Source organism: Crocodylus siamensis, chromosome 5, assembly GCF_052110815.1.
Source record: "Crocodylus siamensis isolate JL-2025a chromosome 5, ASM5211081v1, whole genome shotgun sequence".
Classification (NCBI taxonomy): Eukaryota; Metazoa; Chordata; order Crocodylia; family Crocodylidae; genus Crocodylus; species Crocodylus siamensis.
In genome coordinates, this window is record NC_143399.1 from 26,746,504 (window position 1) to 26,764,702 (window position 18,199).

General features: G+C 45.7%; 1 long non-coding RNA gene across 3 annotated transcripts in view; it reads right to left on the reverse strand.

Moving 5' to 3' along the window:
* Positions 1-18,199, reverse strand: part of LOC149863621 (uncharacterized) — a 729,305-nt gene that overhangs the window by 224,513 nt on the left and 486,593 nt on the right. For 2 of the 3 annotated variants that reach the window (XR_016442474.1, XR_016442473.1), the window contains exon 1: positions 3,581-3,810. The exons of the other annotated variant lie outside the window; for it this stretch is intronic. This is a non-coding gene — a long non-coding RNA (uncharacterized LOC149863621). Of the gene's footprint in view, positions 1-3,580; positions 3,811-18,199 lie in introns of those variants that run through there. 3 annotated transcript variants of the gene reach the window in all.

Genomic DNA, 18,199 nt, shown 5'->3' on the forward strand with positions numbered 1-18,199 from the left:
ATTACCCTGTCATTAGGGAATTCTTTACCTTAGATCTTTCCTGTCCTATGTGCTCTGACTTTTTATTCAAACAGATGGAGAAGTTGGGTCAGCCAGTTACCACAATTCTCAATTCTGACAAATACAGATTGCTACAGGTTTGAGCCCACAAGATATAGAATTAACTGGTCCCCACTCAGCAAAGCACGTGGAGACATGCTTTGATTTAATCACACAAATATTCAAATACAAATCTATAGATTTACTCTGGAGCCTAAAGTTACACATATCCTTAAGTGCTTTGCTTGACTGGGTGGCAGACCCCTCAGCCCTTCTCAGGATCAAACCTGAACTAAAGCAGTCTTAACTGAGTATCATGCTTATGAAGTGTGGAATGAGGTTCTCAGCTTTGTTTCCAGGCCATCAATTCTTTTGCCTAACAACACATACAATTATTCAGTCACCTTTCATTTCCTCACATCAGGTCTGTACCCTGTACAAGATTCAATGAAAAAGTGCTGAAAAATGAGGCAGGCTGGTCATTGCTATATTAGATACATATGCACATCAAAAACATACAAGAATCTGGGGAGGGGAAAAAAGGAAGAAAGGATGTTCTTACAATTCCAGAACAAGAGTTGCTCTTTCTCAAAGACAATGTACTGTACATATGTTATTTATATGCCACCATTTTAACAGCTCTTCAATGAAAAACATCTTGTTACCATAGTAACTGCCACATTGCATGCTATCTCTGAGACTACTACATCACCATACTAGAGATACACAGAGGCTCACCCCCATAAGTCATGGGAACGTCTGGTATTTTATGAAAGAACAATGTGCACATACTTGGTTTACTTTACTGCGCTGTTCTATGTACATAATTTTGCTGTTCATTATAAAGATGAAGAGGTAAAATTAGCTGCTGCCCATTTACTAGTTGCTCTTCCCAAGAGACATGCATCATCTCATCACAATGAAATCTCACTAGAGCAAGGTGACATTTTCTGGCTGAACTAAAAGTATTTCCAAATTCAGGTTAGATTTGGTTCACAAATGGAAATGCCAAACTAAATCACTTAGCATATCTGAAACACTCTGATTTTCCTGGATAGCTTGCTAAAGGACTTGGGTAACATGAACAAAGATAGTTAGCAGTGTTAATCTGAAGACAGGCTGAAGGACATCCACTTAGACTCTAACAAACACATTCACCCTTTGGTGGGGTGAGGGCACAAATCTTAGGTAGGGTTCCACCATTTTTAAACCAGTCCTTGTGTGCCAAACTTCTGTTCTGTTAGGGGTATAGACCGGTTTCCCATCACTTATACCATTAGAAGTGTTATGTCTGTACTTAAGGTGCCACCCTGTCCTGTCTTCCTCATGTACAAACTGAGGCTGTTGTGTCCCATGGAAGTCACTCAGGATGTCTTGAAGACTTGGGTTCAAATCCCTGCTCCATATTATTCAAACTAGGGACTTGACCTTGGATCTCCCACCACCCAGAAAGTGTCCTACTCAATAGGCTATAGAGATGGTCTTGCTCTCTCCTTCTGAAGCCGGCTTCTTTTATGTAATTAAATATTCTTTGGATTAAAGTGTAACAATGACTGTATAATGTGAAGTACTAACCTGACATGGTGGAAATATGGGAGGCACCAGTGGAGAGTGTGGGTGCACCCCCTGACTGAAGCATTCCCAGGAAGCAGGGGGGCAGGTGAAAGTGCTTGTGCCCCTCCTGAGAGCACTGGCTGGGGAGTGTGCCAAGAGAAGTGGTCCCCCCGTGGCCGATCCTGCCCACCTGAAAGTGCCAGCAGTGTGCCACTTCCAGTTGCAGGTTGGCAGGATTGGCCACAGAGGACCACCCCCCCACCCAGTCAGCAGGATCAGCCATGGGGGGATCCTCCCCCCTGGAATCACTGACTATCCACTGGGGGGCAAACCCCCCCCCCCCCCGACTCAGGAGGCACCAGTCGCCCATGGGAGGCACTTCATTAGCTCTGATTCAAATAGACAGATGATTTGAAACCATGTCTCCTGTCCCACAGGTAAGTGCCTAAGCACCAGGTTACTGCATTACCAGAATGCTATAAACCCATCTCAGAATACCCAGGATAGAGCAGTCAAAGCATTCTCCAGTGAGCTAGGATATCCAAATATAAGTCCCTGCTCTGAATCAGGAAGCAATAGGATTTGAACCCATGTCTCCTACCTACCAAGAAAGCACCTTAACTGCTGATCCATAGGATATGAGGAAAAATTGAAACCCCTTCCCTCTCAATTTTGTGAATGGTGTATAAATCCCCCTATGAATCTAGCTCTTTGTTTCCTGGGATTTTATTTAAAAGTTAATTTAAAATTGTTCCCATTAAAAAAAAATGTTTCAGGTGAATCCAAAACAAATACTTGGATAATTCTTGCAGTGTGACATTTCATTGCACCTCTCTCCTCTCCAGTTCATCAGAGAAGGAAAAGATCTGTAAGGACATCCAACCCATCTCTGTGCCAATGCAGGCTTAGTCTATTCTGTGCATACTCAAGGACAGCATCCACTTTATTTAACCCACCTCCACTAACTGCTTCCCTTGAGAATCTGTTTCTCAGTTTAATATAGCTATCAGAAAGTTTTCTCCCCAAAGTTTGCTGCAGTTTCATCACATTCCTGTACCAGGAGGAGCCCAGATATCGTGGTGATGAGCATGGTATTAAGGTCTAATTGAAAATTGTTTATTCTTAATTATACCACTCCATATAGTCCTAAATAATCCCTCACCATCCTAGAAAATGTGCTAACATAAACATAACTTGGTAAGGTAAAAAAGTAAGCAAAACAAAAAAGTGACAGTGAAATTTCCCATTGGGAGTATCCATAATTAAAAATGCCATATTAGAAACTTGAGGAAATTCTGTATGAAAAAAAACATGTGTACATAAGGACCAAGGTGATTTTGAAGATAACCTCTGAAAAGCGCGAAGTTTGTATAAGGAATGCATTTTGCACATTGTGAGTCTGTTAATACCATTACCAATAGCTGTCAGAGCAGTGAGCCATCTCATTGCTTTTAGTGGGATATTAGCACTCACTTGCTAGGTATGACAATTAAAATACCAGCACTGTTTACTACACTGCTTATCAAAATAGCAGAAATTCTGAGTTTATGACCTTACCTACTACATTGTTATTGGGCACAGTAGCAGACACAGGGACATGCAGTTGTCAAGATTTGCTGGGTCAAGACTGAGAAATACAAGCCCTAAAGACATTTGTCTCCAGCCAAAAAAGGAGAGGTCTAAAAGTAAATAGGTATTATAGGTATATCTTCCAAATGCTGAACAGGATCCAGGATGTCAAAACCCAAACTCACCTTCTATTACCAAAAAACACTAAGTCTATTAGGCATTCGTCAAAACTTCCAGCTTCCCCTTCAATTTATATGCTATAATTATGCACGAAACTGGACAAACTCCTTTGCACTCCCTCCACCCCACACCCCACCCAATCAAATAACCCCTGCTATACTGAGAATTTGGAGGTGGAGTACAAGCAGATGAGTTTACCATACTATTAAATTAATAACATAAAGGTTACCGTACTGACTGGTAATGCCACTGCTGCAGAACTGCTGGAAGGATCAAACTGTACATCGTTCATGGAATCCACCTCATAATTTAAGCCTAATGATCAACACAAAATATTAGTCCTTGAATAATGACTTCGGGTACTCCCCAGGACATTTCTTGTGGACCAAACAGCTCACTTTGTCATCCATGAGAAGTCTCTCCGTTGCTACTTAATATAATTTACAATCCACACATTAAAAAGTAAGGCCTCCCCAACCCCCCTGAATATTCACAGGCATCCTGCATTGTTACTTATGGGGAGGGAACTTACTAAAGAATTTTTTCATTTACTGGAAAGTTTGGAAGCCCTCAGGCCACTTACATACCCTGCACAGCTTATTGGTTTTTGTCTTCCCACTAAGATTGTCAGGGAAATTCTTGAAGCATTTTGCTTTTACTCATAAACTTTACATTGAAAAAACAATGGATTTCTCATACCAGACGGAAATGAGCTCAGCCCCAAGACAGATACTGAGCGTTTTAGACCTACACCCCCTACGAGTTACTTCAGCCCTGACATGATGTTCCTGTTTATAGTATAAAGTATAAGCACTAACAGCAGGAGTCACCCTGTCTGTGTAGTCTAGGCCACGCTGTTGTGCACATAAAGTTTTTTGCTATCCAGGTTGGAAGGAACCTCTTGTTAATTGTCCCAGCAAGTCATTTGATGGTCTGTTATTCAATCAAAATATATAGGCCTTGACAGAATAGCTTAATGTCACAAAGTTAATGTGCCCATATAACATTTTTTTATTACCAAGTTTCAGACACAGGATAGAACTGTGGAGAAGTAAAAAGAAAAATGTTTACATGTAATTCAGTACCTTGCCAAGTCTGGAAAAAAAAGACAGGGCTGAAATAACTGGAATCATATGACTAACGATGATGAATTAATTCAAACTGGAACTTGTGCCCAGAATTCAAACAGAATTAAAACACAACCCCTGACATTCTTAAAAGTTTAGACAATATTTTAGAACCGTTTTTCAGTTTTATTTTCCTCTGAACTTCACAAATTTGGCTGCCAGTTTTATGCTTTTGGTTAATGTCACGTTCTTCCGATTTACCTCTTTGCTCCTCACATTCGTAAATAACTTTCCTTTGATCCCTTTTTGGAGAAGTGTCTACACATCTTTGCTTCCTCTCCTTTCCCTCATGCTTTGGGAGGTTTTTGGGATAAGTGACAGGAGGTCAATTTATAATACAATTTCTGGATATATAATTTTACAAGCACCAGTGATATATTTCATTGGCCTTTAGCATCCTAAAACTATATGCTGCGGGCCACCCTCAGGATCCAATCCTGCTTGCTTGGAGCTCAACAGCAAAACTCCCGTCGATTCCTGCATGACTCAGGTTGGACTCGTCGTACTAACAGAACAGGCCATTTGTTCAGCAGTGGACACTACGTGCTTCAGTTTGGGATTCTTTACATTTTCAAATTTCTCTGCAAGAGGCAGAAGCAAAATGATGAAAGGTGGCAGATAGAAAACCAAAACTTAGTCTAGCTTACACTGCTCTTTAAACAGGTCCCCTTCTGCCCACCAGCCACCAAATGAACTTGAGGGGAAGTTGCGTTTTGTAGGGTTCATTTGTTTGGTTTTTATTTTGTAAATTTGCACAAACAAGTTACCTGGAGAATACTACAGGGCTTCTCCTCAGTTTCCACTACTAACATGAACCAAAGTAAATGATCAGCACTCCACAAGATAAGTCATTCCTTTTGGTGCCCAAAACTCTAGCACTACAAACCCTGTGAGCAGTCCTAATTTCACTAGAACTCTTTGCATGGTTCAAGTTAAGCATGCAGATATTTCCAGGATTGAAACCTAAGTACGGATTTTGCTGTCTAAATTCAAGCATCCAAACGTGGAAAAACACAGTCTTTTGCATGTTGTACTCAAGGAGGAAAAGTATATTTAGCTGTTCAAAACTGCTGAAACTGCTTTGGGTAAGTTACATGCACCACTCTTGTTTATATTAAAGTATTATTTGGTGCTTGGCCCAAATTTTAACCCTATTTTCCAAGTGTCAGTAATAAATGTCTTTGCAATTCAGACAAAAAATGCAAGACAGGCAAACTGATACAAGAAAGTGATTTTCCTAGCAAAGAGAAACACATGAAAGGTTTTTAAAACTTCTTTTCCAACTCTTGTGAGTTTTTAATGATTTGGATAGCGTGGGTAGTAGAAACAGATGCTATCAGATCTACATTTTTGGAGGAGGATAAAGCACCAAAGGCTAACATATTCGTGCTGTTTGCAAACTGACATATACCACAGTTCATCTTTCCAAAATACACTTGGGAAGGATAGAAAATTTCTAGCTCTTGATGATACAAAATGATACTATTAATGTCTAAATATATTTTTATTATTTTTTAGAAGAAAAAGCTACTGCCTAACCTTCTCAGTACCCACATGGACAAAGAATACAAACCTGTGTAGCTATGTTTCTTTGTTTTTACTCCTGGGGAAGCTAAGGCAGGGTTACCAAGTGATTTGGGATCCTCACATAGTGGATTTAGAAGCAAACATTTTTTCATGCTTCCATATAGTATGCAGTATATCCACAAAAGTTTTTGCAGTCTAAGGGCTCTATTCTGACCAAACATATATGTATGCTACTCCACTGATTTCTGTAGAGCTGCACATATTCCCCCTTCAAATCTCAGATGTCACTAGTAAAGATTGTATCTAGCCTTTTCTGTGCCAAAGTTTAATAATAGTAGGCTAGATGCAACCCTGTGCCCAAGAAGCACAAGACACAGCGCAGGAAAAAGGTACATGACCAAACCTGGGCTACCTGTTTAGTAGCCTAAAAGACTGAACAAAGTTCATCCTGTCAATTACTGATAGGTCAGTGAGGAACAACCTTTTTGGCAGGTGTGCCACACATTACGTCTCATGCTCTCCCCAAGTGCCACTGCAATCACCTTTCCAAGCTGTTGCTCTGCTCTTTGCTCCCTGACCATGTGGTCCTGGCCTGATCAGACACTCCGCTTTCTGTTCCCAGCCCTCCAGTCCCTGCCCAATCTGCTGCTCTGCTTCATGCTTCCTTCCCTATTTGCCACTGCTGCCCGATCACTCCCTGATCTGCTGTATGCCACATACAGTGGCTGCTTGTGCCACTTGTGGCATGCATCCTGAAGGTTGGCCACTCCTTGTTGGCCACATTGTGGGCTGCTTGCTCCATCTCCATGTTTGTCCCAGCGCACACTGTTTTTCACGTGCTTTGCCCTGATTTTTTTCCAGTGTTTCTTTTTACTACCGGGAAATCCCAGTAGCAAATTTTGCCCCTGTACTGCAAATTAGCAGTGCCACACTTGGTTTAATGTGTAAGGTGTGCAGTTTGTGGTGCCACAAATTGCATGTGTTGAACGGTCAGAAACTCCTGCAAGACCATTTCAGGCTGGACATAAGGAAGAATTTCTTTACTGTCTGAGCCCCCACGGTCTGGAACAGTCTGCCATCGGAGGTGGTTCAAGCACCTACATTGAACACCTTCAAGAGTAAACTGGATGCTTATTTTGCTGGGATCCTATGACCCCAGCTGACTTCCTGCCCTTTGGGCAGGGGGCTGGACTCGATGATCTCCCGAGGTCCCTTCCCGCCCTGATGTCTATGAAATCTATGAATTTAATGAACTGTATACTGCCATAAGTATTTCTTTGGGCAGATCTAACCACGGAACTGGGACCTAAGCCAGTGATTAACTTATATTCCACCTTGTTCTAGTCAACCTTCTTCCTCTAACTCCTTTGAATACAGTTCAGTGGGCATTTGATCCAAGATCAGTTTACTTGCAAGTAAATGCTCCCAGGCAGGCATCTACATATGCAGGGACTTGGCAGCAGATTTCCTGCTCTTAGCACCAAATTTGTGCCACTTTCTGGAGCCCTGCAATGGGCCCTTGTTGCCCCTGGGGGGTGGGGGAGCTTCAGGCTCCAGCTGTAGTTGGACACCACTGTCAGGACTTGCATCTGGACGATGAGGTGGCCTCACCTCTCCTCACTGCGGACTCTACCTACCCACTCCTGCCCTGGGTGATGCACTCTAGACTAGCCGTCTGGACCCCTGCCAAGACAACTTTAACTCCTGGCTGAGTCAGACCCACAATCTGGTGGAGTGTGCCTTTGGTGCCTGAAGGGACATTGGTGCATCCTCACCACCTGCCTTCAGTTTGCCAAGGAGAACCTTCCCCAGGTCAATATTGCAGCGTACATGCTGCATTACATCTGTAAGGCCGGGGAGAAACTCTTCTGTGAGGCCTGGGTGGAGCAGGCATGGCAGGTGGAGGTTGCCTGGAAGCGGGAGCACCACCTGCAGTGGCAGTGACAGTGGTGTCCCCCCTGCCAAGGCCCCTGGCGAGCTGCACACCTGCCAGTGGGGACCAGGGCATTGGGCATGAGAGGTGCTGCTCAACCACCTCCTCCTACACCCCCAACTCTCGCCAGCCTGTACCGCTGGCCACCTACCCCTCAGCCCCCTGGCCACCCCCAGCACCATGCTCATTGCAGACGCATCTCACAAAAACAAGTTTTCATTCCCCTCACAGCAAACAGACCCCTTCTCCACTACCTCCCCAACAAACAGAGCCCCTCCATCACTCACCCCACCCATCAACAAAACACGCTCTTTTGTAAACGATTTACAAAATGTGCTTTACCTGTGCCATGTCAGGGTGGGGGCCATGGGGTGGGGGAACCTAGGGGGAAGAGCCTAGGGACAGGCAGCCAGCACCCTGGTCTCTGGCTGTTCCCCTGCAGGTGTGTAAGTCACGGTGAGCCCAGTGGGGAAGGGGCTTTCCCAAGGGTGATGGCACTCAGTGGTCCCCTAGTGCAGGCAGCTCCTCTGGCAGCCAGTGTCCAAGGCCAGCAGGGCTGATGTGTGGCCCTGGCCCAATTGCAGGCAGCTCAGGATCTGTGCCTGCATTGAGCCAGGGTGAGCAGCAGCCCTGAACCAAGGCAGGGTAGGGGGGTGGGGGCTGTGTGGTGGGTGACCTGGGTCGGGGCCAGGCCCAGGCCCAGGCAGGGGCCTGCTGCTGGGCAGAGAGTGGCTGCTAGGGGACAGGCAGGCATAGGGTGAGGGACTGGGCAGCGGATGACATGAAGGCAACTGCTAGGGCCTGATAAGTGTCCAGCACCCAATGGTCATCATTTGTGACCTGCACTGCCTGGGTCAGGATGGTTTTCTGTTCCTGCAGTGCCTCCACCTGCTCATGCACCAGGGCTAGGAGCTGTGCCCAGAACGCCTGGTCCTCCTGGTCCTGTGCCGCCTCGTTCTGGTCCCATCTTCACAGGTGATGTTCTCTGTCCACTAGGCCTGTGTGTCCTTCAGCCAGTCCTCTGATGTCATCACCAGCTGTTCTGTAGGCTCAGACAGTAAAGAAATTCTTCCTTATGTCCAGCCTGAAACGGTCTTGCAGGAGTTTGTGACCGTTCGACCTCATCATCCCTTGGGGCGCTCTGGTGAACAAACGTTCCCCCAGATCCTGGTGGTCACCTTTGATAAGTTTATAGGTGGCCATCAGATCACCACTGAGCCTATGCTTTTCCAGGCTAAAGAGTCCCATGTATTTCAGCCTATCATCGTAAGATCTGTTTTCCTGATCTCTGATCATGCGCGTGGCTCTCCTCTGGACTCTCTCAAGCTTCTCCACATCCTTTTTGACTTGTGGAGCCCAAAACTGGACACAGTACTCCAGCTGCGGCCTCACCAAGGCCGAGTACAAGGGGAGAATGACGTCTCAGGATTTGCTTGAGAAACATCTATGGATGCAAGCCAGCGTTTTGGTCGCTTTCTTAGCCGCAGCATCGTATTGCAGGCTCATGTTCATCTTGTGGTCAATGATGACCCCCAAGTCTCTTTCTTCTCTAGTGCTAACCAACGTAGCACTGCTAAGCCTATAAGGATGCTGCAGGTTTTTCCTCCCAAGGTGGAGAACCTTGCATTTTTAAGTGTTAAACACCATCAGGTTCTCGTCTGCCCATTTGCTGAGCTTGTCCAGGTCAGCCTGGATCACCCGCCTATCTTCTGGTGTGGATGCTTTGCCCCAAAGTTTGGTGTCATTGGCGAACTTGGCCAGTCCGCTCCTGACTCCAATGTCCACATTGTTAATGAAGATGTTGAACAGTATGGGTCCCAGGACAGAGCCTTGAGGGACCCCACTGGCCACAGGGCACCACGATGAGTGACTGCCATCAATTACAACCCTCTGGGTCCGACCACGGAGCCAGTTTCCCAGCCAGCAGATCGTGATGGAGCCAAGGCCACAACTGGCCAGTTTGGCCAAGAGTTGATCATGGGATACCAGATCAAAAGCTTTTTTGAAGTCAAAATATATGACATCAATCTCTTCTCCCTGGTCCAGGTGATAGATCACCTGGTCATAGAAGGAAATGAGATTGGTCAAACAAGACCTACCCGCAACAAACCCATGCTGGCTATCCCTTAGGATATTAGCCTGGGCCAGTCCCTCAAGGATGGCCTCCTTAATAAACTTTTCTAAGATCTTCCCCAGGAGAGAAGTCAGGCTTATGGGCCTGTAGTTAGCCGGATCCACTCTCCTCCCTTTCTTGAAGATCGGCACCACATTGGCCTTCTTCCAGTCTTCGGGCACTACACCAGAGCACCAGGTGTTTTCAAAGATCCGTGCCAGGGGCTGGGCTATGACGCTCGCCAGCTCCTTGAGTACCCTGGGGTGCAGATTGTCAGGGCCGGCTGACTTGAAAGTATCCAGCTTCTCAAGATATTCCTTTATGAGGTCAGCATCCCCATCACCCGGATCTCCCTGTCCCATAGCAGTCATGGGCGTCCCATGGGACTGATGAAAGACTGACGCAAAGTACCTATTTAATAGGTTGGCTTTTTCTTGGGCGTGAGTTGTCAGTTGCCCCATCTGGTTTAGCAGGGGTCCAACATTGCCCTTGCTTTTCCTCCGGCTCCCCACATATCCGAAAAAGGACTTTTTGTTGTCCTTGATGCTTGAAGCTAGTTGGAGTTCAGTTGCAGCCTTGGCTTTCCTGGTTTGCTCCCTGCAGGACTGGACCAGTGCAGAATAATCCTCCTTGGAGGTGAATCCCATCCTCCATCCTTTGTAGGCTTTCCTTTTTAGCTGCAGGAGGTCCGCTAGGTCCCTGGAGAGCCAGGAGGGCTGCTGTGCCTTCTTGCTGCCTTTCCTCCGTGTTGGAATAGATTTAGCTTGTTCATTGAGGATCGCTTCCTTGAGAAGCAACCACTCTTCTTGAACTCCCATTTCCCTGGGGTCATGGTCCCTAAGGGCGTGACTGACAAGCCTCTTGAGCTTGTCAAAGTCGGCTTTTCTGAAGTCAAGGGCTTCTGTGTTGCTGACTGACTTGCCAGCTTTACGGCAGATGGTGAGGGTGATCAGCTCATGGTCGCTGTCACCCAGCTTCCCATCGATCACTAGGTCACCAATTAGGTCGTCCCCCATAGCCAGTACCAGGTCAAGCAGCACTTTGCCTCTCGTTGGCCCATAGACTTCTTGAGTCAGGTAGAGGTCATCCACGCACAAGAGAAAGCTTTGCGACAGCTCGGATTTTGCCGAGTGATCTTCCCATGAGATGTCCGGGTAATTGAAGTCACCCATGACAACCAAGGTCCTGGAGCAAGCGGCCTCAGTCAGTTCCTGGGCGAACTCCTGGTCAAGCTCAGGACTTTGAGTGGGAGGTCTGTAACAGACTCCCACTGTTGTGTCCCCTGTGCCGTATTCCCCATGAATTTTTACCCAGAGGGTCTCTAGCTGTCCATGCCGGTCGCCAACATCAGCTTGCAGGGACATGTAGCTTTCCTTGACATAGAGAGCTACACCCCCGCCCCTTTTGTCAACACGATCCCTCCTGTACAGGGTATAGCCCTCTATACCCATGGTCCAGTCATGGGTGGAGTCCCACCAGGTCTCTGTTATCGCAATGACATGATAATTCTTTGCACTGAGCAGGAGGATGAGCACCTCCTGCTTGTTGCCCAGGCTCCTGGCATTAGTGTACAGGCAGGCAAGTGTCCCCTTGGGGGCTCTTGCCTTGCCCACAGATTGTGCCAGGGCTGGGGCCGGGGTGGGCTCCCTTAAGTGCCTTGGTCTGCTGGCTTTACAAGGGTTGCTCAGCGGGCCAGCAGTGGCAGTAGTCCCCCCATCCCCCAGCGGGCTTAGTTTAAAGCCCAGTGGAGCAGGTCAGCCAGCCTGGCTGAGAAGAGCCTCCTCCCCAGGGGAGAGAGGTGGAGGCCATCTCTTCCCAGCAGCTTGCTGCCTGTCTCACCAAAGAGCGGGCTGTGGTCATGGAAGCCAAAGCCTTCCCGATGACACCAGCACCGCAGTCTTTGGTTCACTACATGGATCCTCCTCTCCCTCCTCAGCCCATAGCCCGAGACTGGGAGGATCGACAAAAACACCACCTGAGCTCCCAGACCCCTAAGCCCTGCTCCCAAATCCCTGTAGCGCCTCATGACCTGGCTGGGGGTGCTCCGAGCTGTGTCATTGGTGCCCACGTGAATAAGGAGCATTGGATAGTGGTCTGTGGGCCGGAGGAGCTCTAGGATCCTCTCCGCAATGTCTTAGATGCAGGCCCCCAGGAAGCAGCAGACTTCCTGGGCTAAGGGGTCAGGGCAGCAGATTGCCCCCTCAGTGCACCGCAGGAGGGAATCTCCCACAACAAACACCTTTCATTTTGTCTTGGGGAGAGCGGGGGCAGTAGCTGTGGTTGAGCCTGGGTTGCCTGCAGGAGCTGGCAACTGAGCAGGCTCTGCTGGGGCTGCAAGAGGTGTGAACCTGTTGCTAAGCTCCGGCGAGGGAGGGGCCTTGGTGCGGCGGGCCTTGGGGCCCTTGACCACCTTGGTCCATGCCCCTGACTGGACAGAGCAGGAGGTCCCAGAGTCCTCCTTAGTCCTGGAGGGAGACAGTGCTCTACCCTGCAGCTCCCAGGGGAGAATGTCCTGGCAGTAGGAGTCTATCTCCTGCTCGCAGTCCCTGATGGCACGCAGTCTCTGGACTGTGGCTTGGAGCTCCTCCAGCTGGCCTGCCAGAGACCCCAGTAAGGAGCAGACCCCACAAGGGGAGGTGGCCATGCTCCCGGGCCCCAGAGCCTGAAAAAAGGACAGGCAGCCCCCACAGCCAAGAGCCAGGGGCTCCGTCTGCGTGAAGCCTGGAACCATGGGCTCCATCAGGGTGGCCATCTCTGAGGTGCCCAATGGGGGGGCCACAGAGCCCGAGGGGACCCGAGGGGTGCAGCGCATGCTACAGCTGGGACTGACTACTCTGGGGGGTTCGCAGGCAGGGTCTTGTGCCTTCCCATGACCTCTCCTGCCCGAACTCCATGCTAACTCAAGCGCCTGTTTACGCAGCCTGTTCGTGCGGCTCCAGTCGCGTGGCTCCCTGGGGGGCTGGGCCAAGTAGGGGCCTGGGCAGGGGCTTGACCCGGCCCAGCTCCATGCAGCCACCTCCTCCCAGGGAGCGAGGAGTTAACCCCTTCCCACCACGAGCCCACCTACCTCCAGCTGTGCTGGGGGTTGGCAGGGGATTCTGTGACTGCTGAGGGGGTGTCTGGGGGGCTTTGGGGGAGCGGGGGCGCAGCGGGTTTTACCCGCGCGTCTCTCACCGCTCCGGAGCCTAACTGAGCAGACGTTTACTTGTGCCTTGCTGGCAAAATTGCCCACCAGTTCGGACTGATTTCAGGATCAAGGCCATAATTTCAAGGTTTTCCCACAGTGTTTATGATTTATAAATAAAGCAGTAGCTCTGCTCTTAAATACATGCTCCATCAAGTAGTTTGAGCTTATCTCTTCTATAATAACTGCCTGGTAAAGAATTCTTCAGTATTCTTAATATGTACTTTAGCAAACATTGACAGCTTGAGAGTCTTTGGTTATACCTGACCTTGCCATCCTTTTGTTCTGTAAAGGCAGAAACAAGCCATTTTCCTAGAATTTTGCTGACAGTACTGATGGCATCATCAATGGTACTAATAAACAAGTCAAAGCAATGCTGGTTTTTGCTCTTTGAAAAGCAAGGAAAAATCAATATTTACCCTTGGGGGGAAAAGGAAAACACTGAGATGGGAGAGATTTTTTTCCAGCAGGTACGAAAGTATGTCCAATAACAGACACTTAAAAGAAAAAATAAAAGTAACTATGAAGAACTTGTCAGCATCTCTGTGAATTTGTTGTGAAGAAACTATGATCTATGTTGTAGATCACTTCTAAAAAAATCCTGCAAGGATACAAAAAAGTGACAACAATGTCTTCATGTTTAATGTGGCAATAATATGTCATTATATATTGCATCTTTTGAGAGCAGAAATCCACATTTTTTAAATGCTGTAGACAAAGCAAAATCATATCTATCTGACACCAGATACACAGTTAAAGGTTCAGATGGCATTAGTGAGGAAACTGAATCTCAGTTGTAGACTCTTCTATTTTAAAACTACTGGAACAATGGGCATCCCTACATGTGTTTTATGCATGCCTAAACTTAATGCACATTTGCCTAATGCAGATTGAGGCAATTTAGGCATGTCTACACATACATGCACTAAGGTGCATTAATGTGGTGTGTGGATTGACTTGAAACTAAAGTTAGTTCCCAGTCACTCAACAGACATAGTATGAATGCGCCCTAGCGTGTCTACATGTGCGTTAAGGCTCTTTAGCTAGTCACTCCTAAATTTGATACCTACTTTTGCAGGTATCAAATTTAGACATGAATAGCCAAAAATTGCCATTTTAAATGTGTATTAAGGGCATGCACATATAGAACCATGTCTTTAATGAACCTTAAAAGTGGCTAATGCACCTTAAATCAGCATGTGTAGATGCACCCAATGATTCCATTTTCATTTATGATGCAATTTTCACATGCAGTATAACATAATGATTTTTACAGGAATGGAGTTGGAGCAAAAGAGATTTAACATTTAAGAGTCTTACCTAGAAAATACATTTTGATTCTGTCCATTCTTCATACATTTTTAAGCAACAAAATATAAACATTTATACACTCTCCTATTTTCACAGAGTATCTTCATCTGCATTCACCAGAAGGGGAAGCTCTATCCTAATGCATGTTTTTTCCATTAAAATTTCCTACATTACAGAATGACCTATAATATATACTAACTAATTTTCCTTAGGATGAATAATAGTGGTCTAACAGGACAGGATAGTAGTGGAGTTTGCAAGCACTGCTAATTAGAGAACTGGCTTTGACAAGCAGTTACATGACAGTTAGATGCCTGAAGTTGCCCTATTTTGCTTTTCAAAGAAATCTGTTTTGGTAGGGAGACTGTCTAGAGAAGGTAGAGCCAGGATGGAAGAGATGGGAAAATATAAGAAGATCATTTTTTCCTAGGATTACTGTGTACCATATCTAATGCTTCTTATTCCATCTGTATGCTTGAGGCAATAAGCCCTACCAGTAAACCTTTCACCTTTCACATTTTCTATTCAAAGACTGTCAAGACAGATGGCAGTAAATGCCATCTTTATTGAATTATGATCCTTAGTACTTTACCAGAAATAAGCAAGTATTAATCAAAGTACAAAGGTTTGAAAAACATAGAGCTGTGAAAGCTCTCAGGAGAAAACAGCTTGGCGGGCAGGCAGGCTCTCCATTTTGACAAAAATTAAAATACAGGGGTAAGAAAGCTCACCTAACACCATGGAGAGACTGAACAGGGCCTTTTGGGGGCCTTGGCTTACTGTCAGAACATCCTGCTCCTGTCCTCTGGCCATGACTAGGCCTTCAGATGGTTGCTTTCCTTTGGTGAGAGCACAATTGTTTATTTAATCTTTGTTCACAAATGGATGTTCTTTGGATCCCTATGGGTTTTTCACCTTTCTGCCCCTTGCCAAGTTCTTGTTGGCTCTTTGCCATCTAACTTTATGCATCTGCAGCTTGTTTTGGCCTGAAGGACAATATTAATGCTGCTCCCCTTCAAAGCAGAGTCCTTCTTTCTGCATGTACGGTGGAGCTGGAACAGCAGTACAGCCCTTATCACACATATCCACTGTTGTGCTAAAGTGAATGTATCCTGTTGAACCTTGCTGGGGAGAAGTTGTGAACTAGTATATTATTTGGTAAATCTACATAGAATAATCTTGAATTTGAATCTCAGAGCTTGTTACCGCTCAGAAATCAACTGAAGCTTAACAATATCTTCCATTTAACAATTTTCTATTGAATTATCAAAGGAGTATTTTGTGTCTTACACTCACAACTAGCCAAAAATACATCTTGTCCAAGTTAAAATATTAGATATAGCATATAGCAGTGATATACCTGAAATCCTCAAGTAAAAAGGAATTTGTAGTATGTCCAGGCAATTCCATAATACAATGCTATAGTGCAGGCGTCCTTCAGAAGCACTGGTATTAAAGCAATAGGTGCAAAAGGAAAGGTCTCCTTGTATTTGTGTGAATGAGCAGCAGCACATGTTACAAGAAATATTTTTGGATGGCTTTTTCCATTAACATTTCCCCTCATTTTTGAATATGGCTTAAATAATAACTAATGGGTATTTGTCCATATGTTTGCAGGCTGAATAACTTGACTCAAAAAAGTCCATCAGTTTCTATCATACTTTGAGGAAAAGCTAAAACTTAAAAATTCTGTTTGGTTCAACTTGAATCCAAAAAGCTGTGCACATATACTGCAGATGAAAGCAGTTTCTTAGTGAAATCCCACTAGGTGTTTTTCAAATAGCAGTGTTCATTTAACAAGCGCACTCTGCCATGCAGGTGGGACCTGCTAGGAGCAACAGCACGTCTGGAACATAAATGTTGTTTAATTAATATTTATTGCTTACGAATATTCATTTTATTTACATCTTTATAGCTAGCCCCAGGCTTCGCAAAGCAGTCTGGCAGGAAAGCGGTTAAGTAAAAGTTTTCACTATCTCTGATTTCTGCTGTGTGAAACAACCTCCTACAAACTCTGACCACATGTATTGATGAAGTTATAGCTGAGATGGAACAAAACACCAAAATATTATCATTAGTCATAAAAGCTAATAAGCAGCTCCAACGTTATGGATTCCACAGCACCCTCAGCTTGGCTCCTCTGTGCTGTGGCATTACAAACAAAGCCCTCTATTCCTTAACAACGGGAATTGCTTCATAACATGGGAATCATTATTTGCATGATAACACTATCCTGTGCAAAGGGCCTGGACAAGGACCAGGCAGCACAGAATGCACCATTTTGAAGTTACTTAGATTGTCATTATGGCTAAGTACAGATGGCCAGAAAGCCTGAGACTGAATTAATTCAGTCTTCACAGGTTAGTCTAAACTGCATTGATTGAACCCATAAGCACATGAACAGACATTCACTTTTGATTCCAGAAATGCAGCCACATGCCAGTAGTGGCCCATCCCAGAAGCTAGGGGGTGCTAGAGCATGCCTCCCTGCTGAGATTGAACAGACAGCTTGGCTCAAGGTTAGCCCATCCACCCTGCAAGGAGGGTGAGGAGGTTGTGGGAGAAGTTCAATGCACCCTGGGATGCTAAGAGACTGTGAGCTAACTTGAACATGGAGGGGATCTGGGACAGAGGTTCAATAAACAGATTTAACCTAAAACAGTTAAGTCTGATACTACACCCATCCAGGTTTATCTTAAATTGATTGACAGCAGTTTATATGCACTGAACTTCTGTTGTGTTACAGATTTGAACCAGTTTCTGATCACTTACACTGGTTTATGTATAATTTCTGTCCCTAGCCTAAAATAGTAGCTTAAACCTCTTACTTTCTTTCACCTATAAATTACTACTACAATGATGATGTCAGTTATGCATAGGTGAGAGCTAAGATGATTTATCTACCTAAAAAAGAATTTTGTTCCCTTCACTATGAATCTCAGCACTTGGCTTCCACTGTGTGTTGCTACTGATAGCTTAAATTTCACCTCAGCATTTCACTTGCAGAGTATTATTGGCAGTTAAAGTAAATGTGGCTTGATTCCACAAAGAGACTTAGAGCACACTTAAGTCCCTTTTGAAGTGAATGGGACTTAATTATGGGTTTATATGCTTTGCTGAATTGAGATATAAAATAAATGTTATTTACCTTATCCTCATATATTGTCCATTACTTGGCCGATCAAAATAAATCAATATAGCTATCCAGGTCTGGTATAGAAGAGATGTTTTGACTTTATATAAACTACCTGACACAAAGAAGTGAATATATGGAATGGATAGGTTTCAGGCTATTGCATTTAAAAATATGCCCTGGCCTGTAGCACTATATTGCCTGGCCCAGGGAAGTCCCCAACAGGTGCAGAAATTTGGCAGTATGGGAACAGTGGCACCTCTCCCCTGCTGCCAAATTTTTAGACCTGTAGGGGGCCCTAGGCCCTGCAAACTGGATCAGGTGCCCAATCCCAGCATGCAAGACTGGACAGGGGCAGCACCAGGCTTTAGGGCCCAATTTTGGCATGCAGAGGCTGTGCTGGGCCCCACAACCCAATCCCAACATGGAGAGGGCACTGAGGAGGTGGTGCCAAGCCGCAGGGCCCAGTCCCAGTGTAGAAGAGGGCAGTGCTGGACCTCAGTGCCTAATCCCAGTTTATGAGGGCAGG